A 15,990-nucleotide genomic window follows, 5' to 3' on the forward strand; every position below is an offset into this window, starting at 1 on the left:
GAAGATAAGTTTGAGGCTGACTTCCTCTTTTTCTCCCCCCCTTACCACTTCTTCTCCATCAAGTGGGGAGAAGGGGAGATGAAAAAAACTAATGGTCCCACATTTTCAGGACCTGAAAAAATACGTCCTCAAATGTTGAACTGGTAACAACATTCTTCCCCAAAATGGTATAATAACAGTGCCCTACCCAAAACAAGGATCTGAAACGTATCCAATTTTTTTTGAAGTGCGCATCCCTAGTGGAGATGTGCAGTAGTTCCAGAGGTTTCTGTTTAAAGGATGCGAGAACTGTTTTGGGATGAAGATGCTCTGTTAACTGTTTCACCTGATATCATGCCCCCACCCCGGTACTGGTACCTCCACTAGAGAAAATCCATATGGATCTACAAATGGCACATGAGGAAGAATTCAAAAATCTGCCCCCAGATGACCTACCTTTTAAAATTGTAATGTCCACTTCACTATTTTAAAAGAAATCATTAGAGGAAAAGAAAGATGGGATTATGGTTAGTCAATAGAGCGGTCAGACTGACAGCAGCTAAGCTGCTAACAGCAGTGGGTTGGAGTTCCTATAGGTCTGTCAACCCAACAGAGTGAGTGGTTGCTCTGACCTCTCCTTCCTTATCCACCAGGCTGACTAGGCGTCTAAGAATTGGTCTTGTCCCCTGCTAGGGCACAATACTATACTGCTTTTTCCATTTACCTGCATTAATGGCTGATTCAAAAATCTTCCCCCATATTTAAGTGCTTCGTCCAACCAGAAACCAGTCTTTAATCTGTAGAATCAACAGGGAATTTTGCCTAGGACAGCAAGTCAATGCAGAGGTAATCTTAATGCAGCAAATGTAATTTTTGTGCTACCATTTGGAGTCTCTAATAACAAGTGTGTATGGGGTGGGGGAGGAAATCAGCCAGTGTGACCATTAAAATAAATTTCATTCTCAACTAACTGATCAAATCAGCTCTTTTCCTGGAAACTAGCTTAAATAATGGCAGGGCTAAATAATAAATAATTCTCTCCTCATCTTGTTCCTTCACACACGCACACTGCCAGTCTCCACATTGCAGTCTTTAAAAAAAAAAAAGACTAATTGCATTTGGTCTTGGAAAAATGCCACTGCTGTGTTTTCTGAGGTTGCATATTGAATGGAAACACTGAATAATGCGAAATAAAAGAACCGAAGAAGGGGCTGGAGCTCATTACTGAAATGATGAGGATTTGCCCATTTTCCTTTGGCTTGCCCTTAATATCTAATGGACTTAAAACAGTAGTGATGGCATGCAGTGATGGGATGTAAGCGACCAATCCCACTTAATGGGAACAAGTTAACAGCAAGTTCAAGTGCATCTTCAAAAGATGCAACACAAAGCTGCTTGTAAGCTGCAGTTGTGTGCAAATGGATGCCTTGGCTGGATGCATTGTGCATCATCTCCTTGGTCAAGAGAGGGCAAAGATTTCTTCTTGCTTTCCATTTCTGGCAGGGCAGTTATCATTCACTTTCTTCCCCCTTTCTTTAGTATCCTCCAAGGACAGGCAAGGGCTTCAATTTTGTCATTTTTCATCACTCTTCTAGATAAATGGTGACATCCTAATTCGCTGTTTGTTGTCAGGCAGCAAAACTGTTGGAAACATAATTTATGAGCATGATTTATACATCTAAGCACCTGTCAAACAAAACTTTTAACAAAATAAACTTTGAAGCCTAACAGGGCACAAACAGCATATCTAATAGGGCAACTTCAGACTTGCTTGTATGCCAAAGTGTTTATAGTGCTGCTTGGCCTCTTTTGGTAAAAAGTCATTAAGGTAAAAAGTCAGTAAAAGGGTGTTGCAGTGGAAAGGGGAGTTCTGCATCCAGAAGTCTGTACAGAGCATCTGCACTGGGTATGTGCCATACCAAAAAGATAGCCTACAATTTCAGCATTGGTTGATTTCATACATTCATTAAGCTATCCGCCCACAAGGTGATCAGAGTTGTCAGAGCTCCCAGTGCTCTGATTTCACCTGTAGCAATGAATGCACAACCCTCTATTGCATGCTCTGATCTTCTGATCAGGGATATAGTAATGATAGTGCATCTGACTGTGTAAAGTGCTTTACATACTTATCTTGCTGTAATCCTTACAGCAACCCTGTAAAATAAGCCAGTATTTTTACTCTGAGATTGCAGATAGATAGTTGAGGCTCAGAGAATGGTTGGCCTAAGGCTACCTGATAAGTTTACTGCCAAGGTGAGATTTAAACCAGGGACTTTCTAATTCATACTTCAGTCTCTGAGCTACTATGCTACATGCAACATGGTCCTAATCAGTTTACTCAAGAATAAGTGCCATAGGTTTGTGTGGGACTTACTCTTTAGGAAAAGTGTTTAGGACTGTATCCTTAATTATCCAGACCTTTAATAATGGCTAGGTTTCAAAGATCTAATACTGTGCAACCAAAGGTGTTTGGGCTTGTGCACTCTCTCATGCTTACGGCAACTCCCTCTTCAGTTGAAGCAACTTTCAAAAATAGTTTGTGATAGGCCTAGGGGACCTCTTGGTAGATCTTTGGACCCTGGTGACATTTTAATGGAAACCATCTGGTATAGTGCAGATAGTTTCTCTACTGGGAATCAGTCATTTCTACTTCTATGCCATGTTGTTCCTGTTTGCACGTTACAAGCATAATCCATATGCTTGATTTTTCTTTATACATGTTTGTTTGTTTGTTTGTTTTGTTTGTTTGTTTAAAGCAGGGCTTTTTTCTGGGAAAAGAGGTGGTGGAACTCAGTGGGTTGCCCTCAGAGAAAATGGTCACATGGCTGGTGGCCCCGCCCCCTGATCTCCAGACAGAGGGGAGTTTAGATTGCCCTCTACGCTGCAATCGAAACTCCCCTCTGTCTGGAGATCCGGGGGCGGGGCCACCAGCCATGTGACCATTTTCAAGAGGTTCCGGAACTCCATTCCCCCACGTTCCCCCTGAAAAAAAGCCCTGGTTTACACACTGAGGATCAATATGGTCAACAGCTGAAACATTTGATAAATAATACAATACAGTAAGGGCTGCAGAAAAATAAGAAGAAATGTGATACAGAGCTGAAAATGATACTGAAACAAAACATAAGCCAATTGACAAAATATTACAAGATGTAGAAACTATTCAACAGGAGCATACTTACAGCAACAGAAGTGCACAGTAGTATAGTCTACAGTCTATATCCCTTTCCAATAGATCTTTTCAACATAGTCCTATTATTGGTATAAAAAACCTCTCCTGAATAATTCAGTTTTGTACATTTTGTGGAAAACCAGAAGAGTGGGAGCTTTCCTACTGTCCTCATGCAGGCTAATCCATAAAGTGGGGTCCACCAGAGAGAATGCATGGCTATGGACAGCTGTGGATTTTGCTCATGTGCACGGTGGCATCTGCAGAAGGCCCTGTTAAGTGAAACTGCTATGGTGGGGCATAGAGGGAGAGGCAGTTCTGCAGATATAAGGGACCGAGGCCATGAAGGGTGTTATATCGTGGCAAGTTGTGAATTTGGTGATGTTCCCTTATTGAATTGTTTAGTATTTTTCCCCTGATCCCTTAAGGCCGAAAAGCCTTAGTAGTTTGGTTTCATTTTCCCTTCATATTGTGGGCTGTTTGTTCTCTACTAGCAGAGGCCAGGGAAGGCCCTGCTTTTGTTCAAATAAAACTTTCAAACCTTTAAACATGGTGCGCTGATGGAATTATCACAAAGGGCTTTCTATGTGATAGCCAAAACCATAAACAAAGCTCAGTAACTGATGGGAAGTCAATGGAGTGACTGCAGAATGGGAGAAATATCCATGCTTTGCCTAGCTCCTGATAATGATCAAGCTGCAGCATTCTGCAGCAACCGGAGTCTCCAGGGAGACCTAAAGTGTTTTCAGAGAGGTTGAATAACATGGGGAATAAAATTGTGCCCCGTGGAACTCCAGAAAATAATGTATGAACACAGCTTCAGTGTCTCCATGTTCTGTTCCTTTAGGAGGAAAGCCATAGAAATTTCCCTTCAAGAATGGATGGTAACTCTACAGAGGCCTGAAGTTATGTGCTGCCTATTGTCTGAGAGAATCACAACAACCAATGTTGTTTTCCTTCTTTATCACTGCAACACTGTGGAGGAGTCTCCTTCAGGATTTGCTGCTGAATATATTTCTGTACCAGTGAAAATAAGTGCTGTTTCTCTGTTTTCCTCTCACTGGTCTTTGGTTTAGTAGTAATGATAGGTGATCTCCAAGTGGAGTAGATGCATTTGATTACGGAGATGGATTCCTGCAAGGGTTTAAATGAAGCTCAAACTTCATAAAGGATTAATTGGGTTGACTTGTTTTTAATTAAGATTTCCATTCAACTGCCAAGATGAGGTTGATGAACATTGTTCTAAGAAATTGCAAATGGTATACATAGTTATATACAATAGAGGTATCAAAACCCATATGATTTTATGTAATTGTTTCCCATATTTTGCGGTTGACTGTGTAACTAGAAATACATTTAACGTATTACATGAATGCCCCAAGCTGTCAAGCTAAAAGTGACAAACATGGGGCTCTCTACCATTATGCTGGGGTGAAATTTATCATTTGATTTCCTCCAGTATTAAACACTAGTTACATCTGATTTTGCTCACAATGATTGGTAATAGATTTACGAACTGTACAATTCAGTATTAATTCTAGCTGGACACAAGGACCCAGGTCTTAGTGTTTTCAGCTGGGCAGTGTCATAACTCAGGACCGGTTTGCACATTTTCTATCCAATCAGACATTAATAAACAGTGTCACCTATGTTTTCCTCTTACACTAGCAACTCTCTCTCTCTCTCTCTCTCTCTCTCTCACACACACACACACACACACACACACACATATACAAACACACTTTTTATTCCAGTGCACAAAGCAGCTCATGCAACAAAATAATGAAATAATAATACCGCAATTTGTCATAAATACAATTGGATAACAAGAATGCCCAACAATTTAACACAACTGCACAAAATCAATCCATATATCTATATCTAGTTATAACCCCCCAGCAAATCTCTATATTCACAAATGTATACTATTTTACAGTGCCGTTAGGCATACATTAACTGTAAATAATTCTCTAAATCTTGCCAGGGAAGGTGCCCTATGCACCAATTCTAGCAGACCATCACAAAGGGGTAGATACTACCATGGAAAATACTGTAGTTTTTTTTGGAGATCAGATAAGCCATTTCAAAGAATTAGATTCTAAGCTAACCTAAGTTGGCATGTGGGTATATAGAAGATGAAGCCCTTCAAGAATTTTGGTCCCAGGTTTTGAAGGGCTTTAAATGATAGCACCAACAACCAGAAATAAATATGCAGCCAGATAAATTGCTGCAAAAACAGAATGGCAAGTGAAGATTAGCCAACCCCACTTGGGGTGGGGGTGGGGGTCGCTAGAGTTTGCACAAGCTGAAGCTTCTGAATTAGCTTCAAGGGCAGCCTCATGTTGAATGTATTTCAGTAGCCCAGCCTGGAGGTTATAGAAACACAGGTCAAGGTGGCTTGGTTGACAGAGTCAAGAAGAGGAAAAAGCTTTCACATCAGACACATCTAGAAGAACCCATTCCTGGCCACAGCACGAACCTGCTTTTGAAGATGCGGAGCTGGACCCAGGAGATTCCCAAGCTCCTCATAAGATATAGTCAACTTAATGTCATTCAGCCAAGAGAGATCAACGATTTTGTCATTTGGCTTGAGATTGTATTGTCGAAGGCTTTCATGGCCGGAGAATGATGGTTGTTGTGGGTCATTTGTATCTACTCAGGAGGGGTGGGGTTGAGCTGAGTCATCCTGTAAGAGTTTCCCAGGGTGTGGAATGCTAATGGCGGGAGGCTTCACTGTATCCTGAGGAGGTTCTTTTGCATATGGATTGGTGCTTGATGTGCTAATCTTCTCTGCAGGGCTATTGTCGGGGATAGAATGTTTTGTTAGCCTGGTGTTTTTCAGAACTGGAAACCATGCTCTGTTCATTCTTAAGGTTTCTTCTTTCCTGTTGAAGTTTTGCTTATGCTTGTGAATTTCAATGGCTTCCCTCTGCAGTCTGACAAAGTAGTTGGAAGTGTTGTCCAGTATTTTGGTGTCCTGGAATAAGATACTGTGCCCTGTTTGAGTTAGGCTATGTTCAGCCACTGCTGATTTTTCAGGTTGTCCAAGTCTGCAGTGTCTTTCATGTTCTTTTATTCTTGTCTGGATGCTACGCTTTGTGGTCCCAATGTAAACTTGTCCACAGCTGCAGGGTATACGGTATACTCCTGCAGAGGTGAGGGGGTCTCTAGAGTCTCTATAGTGAGGGGGTCTCTATACTCCTGCAGAGGTGAGGGGGTCTCTAGAGAGATCTCTGTCTTTTGGTGCTACACCTCTGAAGATGCCAGCCACAGCTGCTGGCGAAACGTCCAGGAACTACAATGCCAAGACCATGGCAATACAGCCCGGAAAACCCACAACAACCATGGCTTGAGATTGTTTGGTGAGCTGCCTTGAAGATAAGATCGAGTTCAAAGACATCTAAATATACTATGTAAATAAATCCTCTCAAAAACACCTGCCTTCCCAACCTCCATCTTGTCTTGTCTTGTTTTCTCCAGGACATTGCTTTTTTTAAAAAAATCCAAAAATAATTCATTTTCCATCTTGAACTGAACTGGCAAGTCCTGGCCAGAGAAAACAGTTAAGTATCACCTCAGAAAGATATTTTCATCTTATTATTAACTCAGAAAGCTTTATTCAGCCTTGAGATTAAATCCCACCTTTCTGAAAATTGCTGATTGTTAGGAGCAATCTGCATACATTTGAACTTCTGTACTTTGACTGCTGATTCTTTCTTCCCTCGAAACTGTGCTCAGAAATTTTTAATAATACAAAACTTACGCTTAATCCACTGAAACATTTAAAAAAATCTCTTGAAATGAAAAGGCTGTTAAACAGGTTTGGGGGAAAGAGAAAAGGGAACACTCTTGCAGATACATTTTTTAAAATCTCATGAATATTTTAACTGATCTTTTTGATTAATTTAAAATCGTATTTCCTAAGCACCTGACTCAAAGTCAAGCAAAGATTAAATTTCAGTTGGATAGTAGTATTGGGCTGATAGCTTTTTCTCTTTGAAATCCATTTTGCAAGACTCCACAGAGAAGACAGACAAGCTATTAACAAAAGAATTCTTCCTTGTGAACATTTGGAAAAGTGAACATTTGAATGGCCGAGAGGCAAACAAGACGTTTTAATTGGTATTAGCAGCACACAACCATGGCTATGGCTCTGTCAACATTTCCTTTATTAACCTAGCTTTTTGAGTACTGGAATGCTGAAATCTACATCCTGATGAATCTTGTTGTGTTACTTTTTAAATCACCCAAGGGCTTCTAACTCATTTGCCCAAAGGTTGCTTATTTAAATGTTCTATTCTAAAGGCTCAGAGGCAGAAAAACAGCATTAAGCCAATAACATCCCTGTTAAAACACTGATACACTTTCTCCACTTCTTTGAGCAGTTAGAAGTTCTAGGAGCAACACTTGCCAGGGAAGGTTCCCTTTGGATGCGAGAGTACTGGAGACTTGTAGCATTTTTGTAGTACTTGCTTTACTTATAAACCCATAAGTAGAACACTGGTAGGAGAAAAAAGGGATATCACTTTACCCCACATCATATCCCCAGAAAAAGAGAGAGGTCTTGCTCCCTAAAGGTTCTTCTTCAGCCAGGTCACAGCAGTGTCTGCTTCTCTCTATAATGTCCAGAATCTCTTCACACATCTCCCTTAGGCTTAGATGGGGCATTACCTCCTCCAAGCCCTGATGGATGCTTGGCTGGAGAGATTTCTAAACCCTTGAGGAGGTATCTACCATAATTAAGAAACCATGGTCTGGTCATATGCTCTGGTTTTTCTCAGATATGCCTGCTGAGGCTAAGTCCATTAGACAGAGATATTTACTATAAATTCCATTATTTCAATGAGAGTGAGTTAAAGTTCTGCTTAATGGCCATATTAAAATCAATTAAGCAAAGAAGTTTCAGTCTCTTTTGTCCCTGATATTGTCCCATGACCATATGCAGGCATTGTGTGACACTGCCCAAAGTTAGAGTAACTTGCCATCAATATGTGGATGACTAATTCTGTCTTGAACCCGTGGTTCGAAGCAGCATTCAGGTCAATGTAGGTAAGCATGTTAAAATTGTTTGCAGACAAAATGGGGGTAATGAGGAACTGGACACATAAGATGAATTGTGATCCAGTAGCATGATCAGCATGGGTAAAGAGTCTAAGAGTCTTCTTGATCCTGGTCTACTTTTTCATAAGCAGGTTACTCCAAAATTATCTGATGCTCTATTAGACAAACCAAACCATGCTAATCCACTTCCAGGTTGGATTACTACAATGTACTTTACATGGGGCTGCCTTTGATGGCAACTCAAACATTTTGCTAGTGCAGAAAACAGTTGCTCAGTTTTTGTTTGGAACGGATATCATGTTCATATATGGTCAACTTTGCATTGTCTACCAGTTTGATTCTGGATTCAGTTCAAGGTACTTTTTTTTGGTAACCTTTACAGCCTTTCATAGCCTAGGATCCACAATTCTGAGGGATCACTTCTTAACTGTTGTAAATCTGATTCTGTACTTAATTTTGCAAGCTGTCATAAGCTCAAGAAGGACAGGATACAAATCTCCTAAATAAATAAAAGAAGAGAAAACTTTCCCAGGATCTTGCTCTTAAAATCTATATTGAAATAAAAATGCTCTCTCTTTTCTTAACCACTGTTATTAAAAGCCAGCATGAACCACAGGTTCTTGCTGAAACAGCAGCAGCATAGCCTCAGAAATTCATAAACCAGTGGAAAAAGTCTTCCAAGACACTTTACTGCTGGCCTGAAGGTCATATTTTTAAATCTTTAGCACATCAATAAATGTGGCTTCAGGGTGGCTTCAGTGTGAAACACCTGAACTAGAATCGATTAGCAAGGCTAATTCTTTTAGGCTTAATTGAGGTGTGCCCCACTAAAGATGCTTACTCTAGCATGGCAAAGCTACAAAGATTGGTCTGTCCCCAGCACCCAAATAAACACAGAACTACCATAGTTGGTGGTTAAATGGCTGATCTATGTCATACACTATTATACTATTTTAGAAGTGGACTGTACTGTGCCTCATCGGAATTGTCAGCAGCATCCCTGGCCCTCATGGTGCTGAATTAATTTATCAGTAGTTACTACTGTTATGAATAGTCATTATTCTTGTATAGATGTGAGTGTTTGCGCCACGTTTCAAATGAATTAATTTTCTTCCTGTCATCTTTCTTTACAGTCCAACTTTCACATCCGTACATCATAATGGAGAATACTATTGTTTGGATTATCTTGCTGCTATTGTACCCATGGAAAACCCTTTCATTGCTGGCAGCCAATAACAGTCTGAGCCTTTCAAAGGTTCTGCTCGCTTTCTGAAAAGCTTGGCAGGAGCCAGAGGAAGTGCAGGCAGGCCCAATGGTAGGGATGGGGAAACCTGGGTTTGGACCATAAGGTGCCCTTGCATGAGCGGAAGGCATTTCTCTTTATGCAAGGGGTGGCTTGCAATCTGTGTTGATTCCCCACTCCAAATGCAGCCCCACATGCTGTATCTCACATTGATTCCAAAGATCCCTGACCCTCAGAAGCAGCTTTTCAGGAGATGTCCTGGGCTGCAATAGACAGTGGAATACATATAATATCTCCTCTGCAATTGGAGAAGACTTGTAAATCTTAGGAATTAACCAAGTGTGAACTGCCTTTTGGGTACATCATGCTGAAAGGCGGTTCAGAAGTGATTTAATAAACAAACTAATGAAACAGTTTCACTTTTGCAAGACAGCTGCTGAGAAAGTTCCTTTATGTGCTCTTGTAGCATAAGCATGATGCACAGATGACCTAACTTAAATGTATAACGAATCAGTTTATTGCCTTAATTATGAATTTCAAGCACACATTTGGGCCTCTACCCTGAACTGTTCAGAAACTTAACTATCTATGCATCTATGCATAGATTTATGAAATATTTACTCTTGCTTCTCCACCAATGGATACCAAAGTGGGAAATGAAGCAAAAGACAGAGCAATCTGAGAACATATTCTTCACCTAGAGTTGCAAAAATGGTATTTGGACCATGGATATATTCCTATGTAAATCACTGCACATGCAAATTTCTTTTAAAGCAAGATGACCTATATGTACATCACACTATGTACAGAACCACCAAAGCTATTATATTTGAGAGGAACTTTGGATGCAAATAATACCTATCAGTGACTTCTATTTCTTGATTCCTAGGGTTGCAATTGCTTTCCATATTAGCACAAAACCCCTGTGAATCTTAACAATAACAATATCAACATATCAATAGATGTCTTGTTTACGTGCTTCATGGTATGAATCCATTACACCCAAACTCAAGGACTGTTGAGGTTTTATTTACAGTGAATAATGCATGAACAACATTAGATAAAAACTCAGAATATGCTGTTGTGGCAATCTATATTCACAACAAACATTACAGTTCTGGATGCTGAGTTTCTCCAAGAAATGGCACTTCCAAGGACATACACAGGCCTCAGTGTAACACTATATGTTTCCATTTAATATATAACGAGGCTGCTGTGTTTGGCTGTTGAGATACAAGCCTTGGACATTTCAGTGCTTGTAGTGTTAACAAAACTATTATGTGATCCTAATTAGTATTCCAATGTATCATGAGTATTTGCAAGCCAGTTCCTGTACCCTGGGTTTTATAATGGACTAAAAAGACTGGTTGAAATAGCCTGTTGAAAATTTCATCTTACTTGCTTGCCCTGCCCTGATAGTCTGCCTTCTTTCCTGGGCTTCCTCTTCCTCTGTTTGGACAATCAGAGAACATACCAGTTAGTTCACTTGGGATCTCTTTCTCTTTCTCCTGGCCCTGTAGCATAAAGGAATCATCAGTTTTCATTCCAGCCCCAAGTCATATAACTGAGACCACAGTCTATTCCAAAGCGTGCATTTCTGCAGGTAATACCCCTGTGTGGCACTACAGTAATTCTTCTTAGCACAGATTATGAGTAGACATGGGCACAAACGGAAAAAAACCCCAAACACCCTGTTCGTCGCTCAGTGCCATCCATAAACAACGAACAATGAACAACAAACATGGACGAACATGGACTGTTCCCGGACATGTTCATTGTTCCTTGTTCACCCCCCCCCCCACTTAGCCCCCTCCCCATAAACCTACTTACCTGGCCCTTTAAAGATCCCTTTAAACTATCAGCTGGCAGGCAGAAGGGGGCTTCCCCTCTGCCACCTGCCAGCTGATAGTTTAAAGGGCCCTTTCCTGCCACATGCAAGGAGCAGGGCCCTTTAAACATCCCACAAACTGACCTTCCCAATGTCCAATACCCACCAAATTTGCAGGGGACATAGTCCTCACTGTCCTCTGAAGACCCCCCCCCCCAAGTTTCAGAGAGATTGCACCCCGGGAAAGGCATGATCCACAGGTCTCCCCGTTGGCTGTCATTTTCTCTTCACAGTGGCAAAAATGGGACCCTCTCCTGGAAGTACTTTGAAGGGTTAAAGCCAGAAGGAGTTCAGACAGAGTTCAGTCCCTCCCTCCCTCCGGTTGCCAAGGGGATTGATTGCAGCAGGTGCCAGACTGTCTGGCTTGCCAAACAGCTGCCAAAGGCAATGAACAAAGCTTTTAACGACCACCTGTTCATTTAGGATGGGGCCTCATGAACACCATGCTTGCGAACAGCAAATTGGGCTGTTCATGAGTTTTTTCTGTTCATAATGCTGTTCGTGCCCATGTCTAATTATGAGCTCCCCTGGTTTTTCCCCCCTCTGGATCTCTGCTTTGACTATTGCTTGAGTGACTGCTTTGGGGCCTGGCACTGGGTGCTCAGAATGCTCTGCTTATGAAGGATTTGTGCTTGTGCACTGCTTCACCATATGCCCTGAGATATGGGGTGCAACCATCAGAACTGTTGCTTTCCTCCTTCTGGATTACTTTTTCCATTATTGTTTGCCCCAATGCTCAAGATTCAGACCAGTGCCTGAAACCTGCTCAGAAAAGCTGCATCTGCTTTACCTTCTTATTCTATCTTTGATCACTGGTTTACTGGTGGTGTTTCTATTGATCTTCTGTGGTGCCTGTTTTGGAATCTAGGATTTTGTAAGCCTCTGAGAGCCAACTAGGCATGATTTTCAAGTCATTTAAAAATGCTATGAGCAGTTAGGCACTCTTGTTCCCACCATGCCTTTTAAAGAGCTATAACAATGGCAGGGAAGGGTGGAACAAGAATGCCTTAAGCCACTATGATACAGGCCCAATCAAGAGGCATTTTAGAATGACAAAATGACTTTAAAATGGCAGCAATGTCCTTGTGGCAGCCAGAAGGATGCTGTCATGTCTAATCTGACCATCAGTCTGCCTGAATGGAGGGGAAGGTGGGCTGTAAATGTTTAATCAAATTCCACGAACTTCCACAAACTGGTCTACTGGTTCGTTTGGGTCATAAAGGGGCAGTGAAATGGCCATATAAACTTTTCCTGTGGCTTGCAAGCGGCAGGTCCCTTTAAACTATTAGCTGGTAGGTGGCAGGGGGGATCCCCCCCTTGCTGCCTGCCAGCTAATAGTTTAAAGGGACCCACCACTTGCAAGCCGCAGGGCCCTTTAAACTGCCCAAACCCCAGCCCCCACCCCCCAGCCCCACACTTACCTCTCCCTGCAAGTCCGCAGCATCCTCCCCCTCCTCCCACAAGGGGCATCAGAGGAGGCTGAAAACGGCCTTCCCGCCCCTCAAATGGCCACTGCAATGGCCATTTGAGGGGCGGGAAGGCCATTTCCAGCTTCCTCTGCCACCGAAAACAGCGTCCCTGCCCCTCAAATGGCCGCCACAGCCGACATTTGAGGGGCGGGAAGGCCATTTTTGGTGGGCCCACGCAGTGACAGAAGAAGCCAAAAACAGCCTTCCCGCCTCTTGTGAGAGGAGGGGACAATACTGCGGGCCTGCAGGGCTGGGGGGTGGGGCTGGGGCTGGGGTTTGTTCAGTTTAAAGGGACCTGCCACTTGCAAGGGAGGAAAGAGCCCTTTAAACTGTCAAATGCCCCTTTCCTTGCCACTGCTAAGTGGCTGGAAAGGGGCATTTAAGCCCCACGAACCACGAACTGGTTCGTAAAATACCGCCCCCCCCCGTTCATGCCAGTTCATGGTTTGTGAAAATCCACGAACCACGAACCTCATGGTTCGGTTTTTTTTGTGGTTCGTGCCCATCTCTAGTCTAGAGTGGTGGTCAGTGCGACACTCTGTATGATAGTACCACCTGTTAGACTTGGAGTAACATAAGCAATTCAGTACAGGCTTTTAGGATCTGTTTTGTGAAAAATACTGTGCAATTACCAGTTAGTTTTATAGCTAGCCTTGTAACAGAGTAACAGCAAGAAAGCAAGGAGTTCTTTAAATTCCGCCCATGGCTATAGAATACTTTGAGTCACTATTCCCTGACATTAGCATGGTATTATGTTTCAGTTTTCCCCTAATCGACTTCCACAATGCTGTTACATTAGTATTTAATGAGGTCAGAATTAGAAAGAGAAAGAGAATGTGTGCGAGAGAGGAGAAAACTTCACCTTTCCTGTAAATTGGCTTTCTGTTAATTGAATTGTTGCAAACCAAGCTCCACTTTATTTGGCCTGCTATTGTGTTCTGGCCTGGTCCTCTTTGTGCTCTATTGCTGCCTTTGTGTTGCTCAGCTTTATTTCGGCTTTCTAGCCTATATATTGCAATTTGTAACTATTAGTGACTGTGCTGTGACACGTCCATATTCTGTTGATGGTGTCAAACCACCCACTGGTTTATCGACCTACTAATGTCTTCTAGAATCCAAGTAACTGATATTTATAATTACATGAAATGTGTCTTAGAGGTGGCAATCAAAATGCTATTTTTCTGGAATTTCTGTTGTAGACCTTACTCGCCCCCCCCCCCATCCTAAAGACTGAAACTAACAGTGCATTACAAACATAAATAAAAAAGTCAAAACCCCCAACAACCATCGTTCTCCGGCCGTGAAAGCCTTCGACAATACATAAATAAAAAAGCTCATTCAGTGAATTATATGTACATGGGTAGAAATACATTAGCATTCCATCTTGTTTCTGACTATGCCTTAAAACATAAAGAAATTTTTAAAGAAGCATTTTTAAGCACAGAATTGCAGGAGTTGGAAAGCTTCATTAGGAGAATGTTTGCCTGTCATGAAGCAATTAAAGGCACAGGAGTCCTGCCAGAAGGAAAATATGGAACGTGGATATGTCTCTGCTTCCTAATAACAGAAGAACAAAAACGGATTTGTATACATTTGCCTCTTAAATGCCACCTCCCTTGTATTCTACTCGTTAGTCATTTATGAATTGGAAGACCTCTGTACATAATACCTAGTCAATACTGATGCTAAAGTGTCAGGAACTTCCTTGCTGTCACAAAAAAACATGGGGCGAAGTGCCTGGAGGTGTGGTTTTGTGTTGCCACTATTTATTTTAAACATTTGCATGACATTACATGAAAAAAGTAATCAGCGTTTCGCTCTTCAGTGGCTGAGCAAATTTATAAAATCATTGGATAACAACTAAGCAGCTTATTTTCCGTCTCCTGGTGAAAGAGAGGGGGGAATGCTCCTGGGCCTCTGTGATGATGTTAATTCTGGGACAAATTTCACGAGGTCGCTAAAGGGAAGGGAGGCACAACGTTAGCTGGGAAACCAAGTTCTAAAAGACAGATTGAAATGCTTTGTCAATTTCCCCTCTCTACAGAGCCTGCAAATATCACTGCTCAGGAGGTTTGTTTATTTCTTCTTCGCCTCCCGGAAGGCTGTCAGTTTCACCTCCCCTTCTACGTCTCCCTTCACTTGAGCGTCCTTATGTAATTCATCTCACTTAGAGAAAATCAACTGTTATGCTGCTCCAGGAGTGGACCCAGGAGGCCTGTTCGTCCACGTCCCCATCGCTAACGATTCAGTACCCCTCTGCAGACAGCCCTGAAATATGTACTCAGATTGGCAGGTGGTTCCCTTGACAATGCTTGACAAGGCCTCCTCCCCTTCCCTTAGAAGATTAGCAGTAACCATATGTGTGTAAGGGGTGTGTATTTAGTCAAAATATTTTTGGGTTAGAGGTGGAAGTTAGAACTTCTGCTCTAAAGGAACTTTGGAATAGGAGCATTCTAGTGCAAACACCTGCAACTATTGTTGACTATTTTCTCTACAATAAAATCCCATGTATTACTTTACCATTTTCATACTTATCTTTTCTTGTCAGGTAAGAATTTAATTCTTTCTATAACCGTTTTACCACCACCACCCCCTGAATGAGAGGTAATGCCCATGATTCTTCTCTGCTTTATCCTCACAATAACCTCCTGAGGCACATTAAGCTGTGTGCCTGAGAGAGATTGGCCCAAGGTTATAGTTAAGTGGGGATTTGACATCAGATCCTTCCCAGTCTGGTACTCTAGCCATTGCATGACATTGAGTCTCATAAAAAATATATATATTCTTCATGAAACATAGCCTAGTATTTTTGAGCAACTGTAACCATTCAAGTAATTTTCAATATGGAGTCATGCAGTCTAACCTAATATACAATTAACATCTGTTGGGTAGTTTATTCTTCTGGCACAGTTCCAGCTTCTGCCAAGGATCTTAGCATGAAATAAGCCAAACCAATTTGTCTGGGCTCTTCAATCAGGTGACAGCAGCTTGCAAGGCATTAAAACAATTACATGTATTTATGCAAGAGACATTACCTACATCCAGTAAAATGTACATTTTATGACATAGCAAAATATTCTCGTTTAAAGTAAAATAAAACGTTCAGATTGAAAAAGCAAGTTGCAGGCAGCTCTGTATATTAAATACCATGTTGTAAAACGTAACAAAACCTTTTCTTTCA

The sequence above is a fragment of the Eublepharis macularius genome, chromosome 2 (genome assembly GCF_028583425.1).
Source record: "Eublepharis macularius isolate TG4126 chromosome 2, MPM_Emac_v1.0, whole genome shotgun sequence".
In the NCBI taxonomy this organism is placed as follows: Eukaryota; Metazoa; Chordata; class Lepidosauria; order Squamata; family Eublepharidae; genus Eublepharis; species Eublepharis macularius.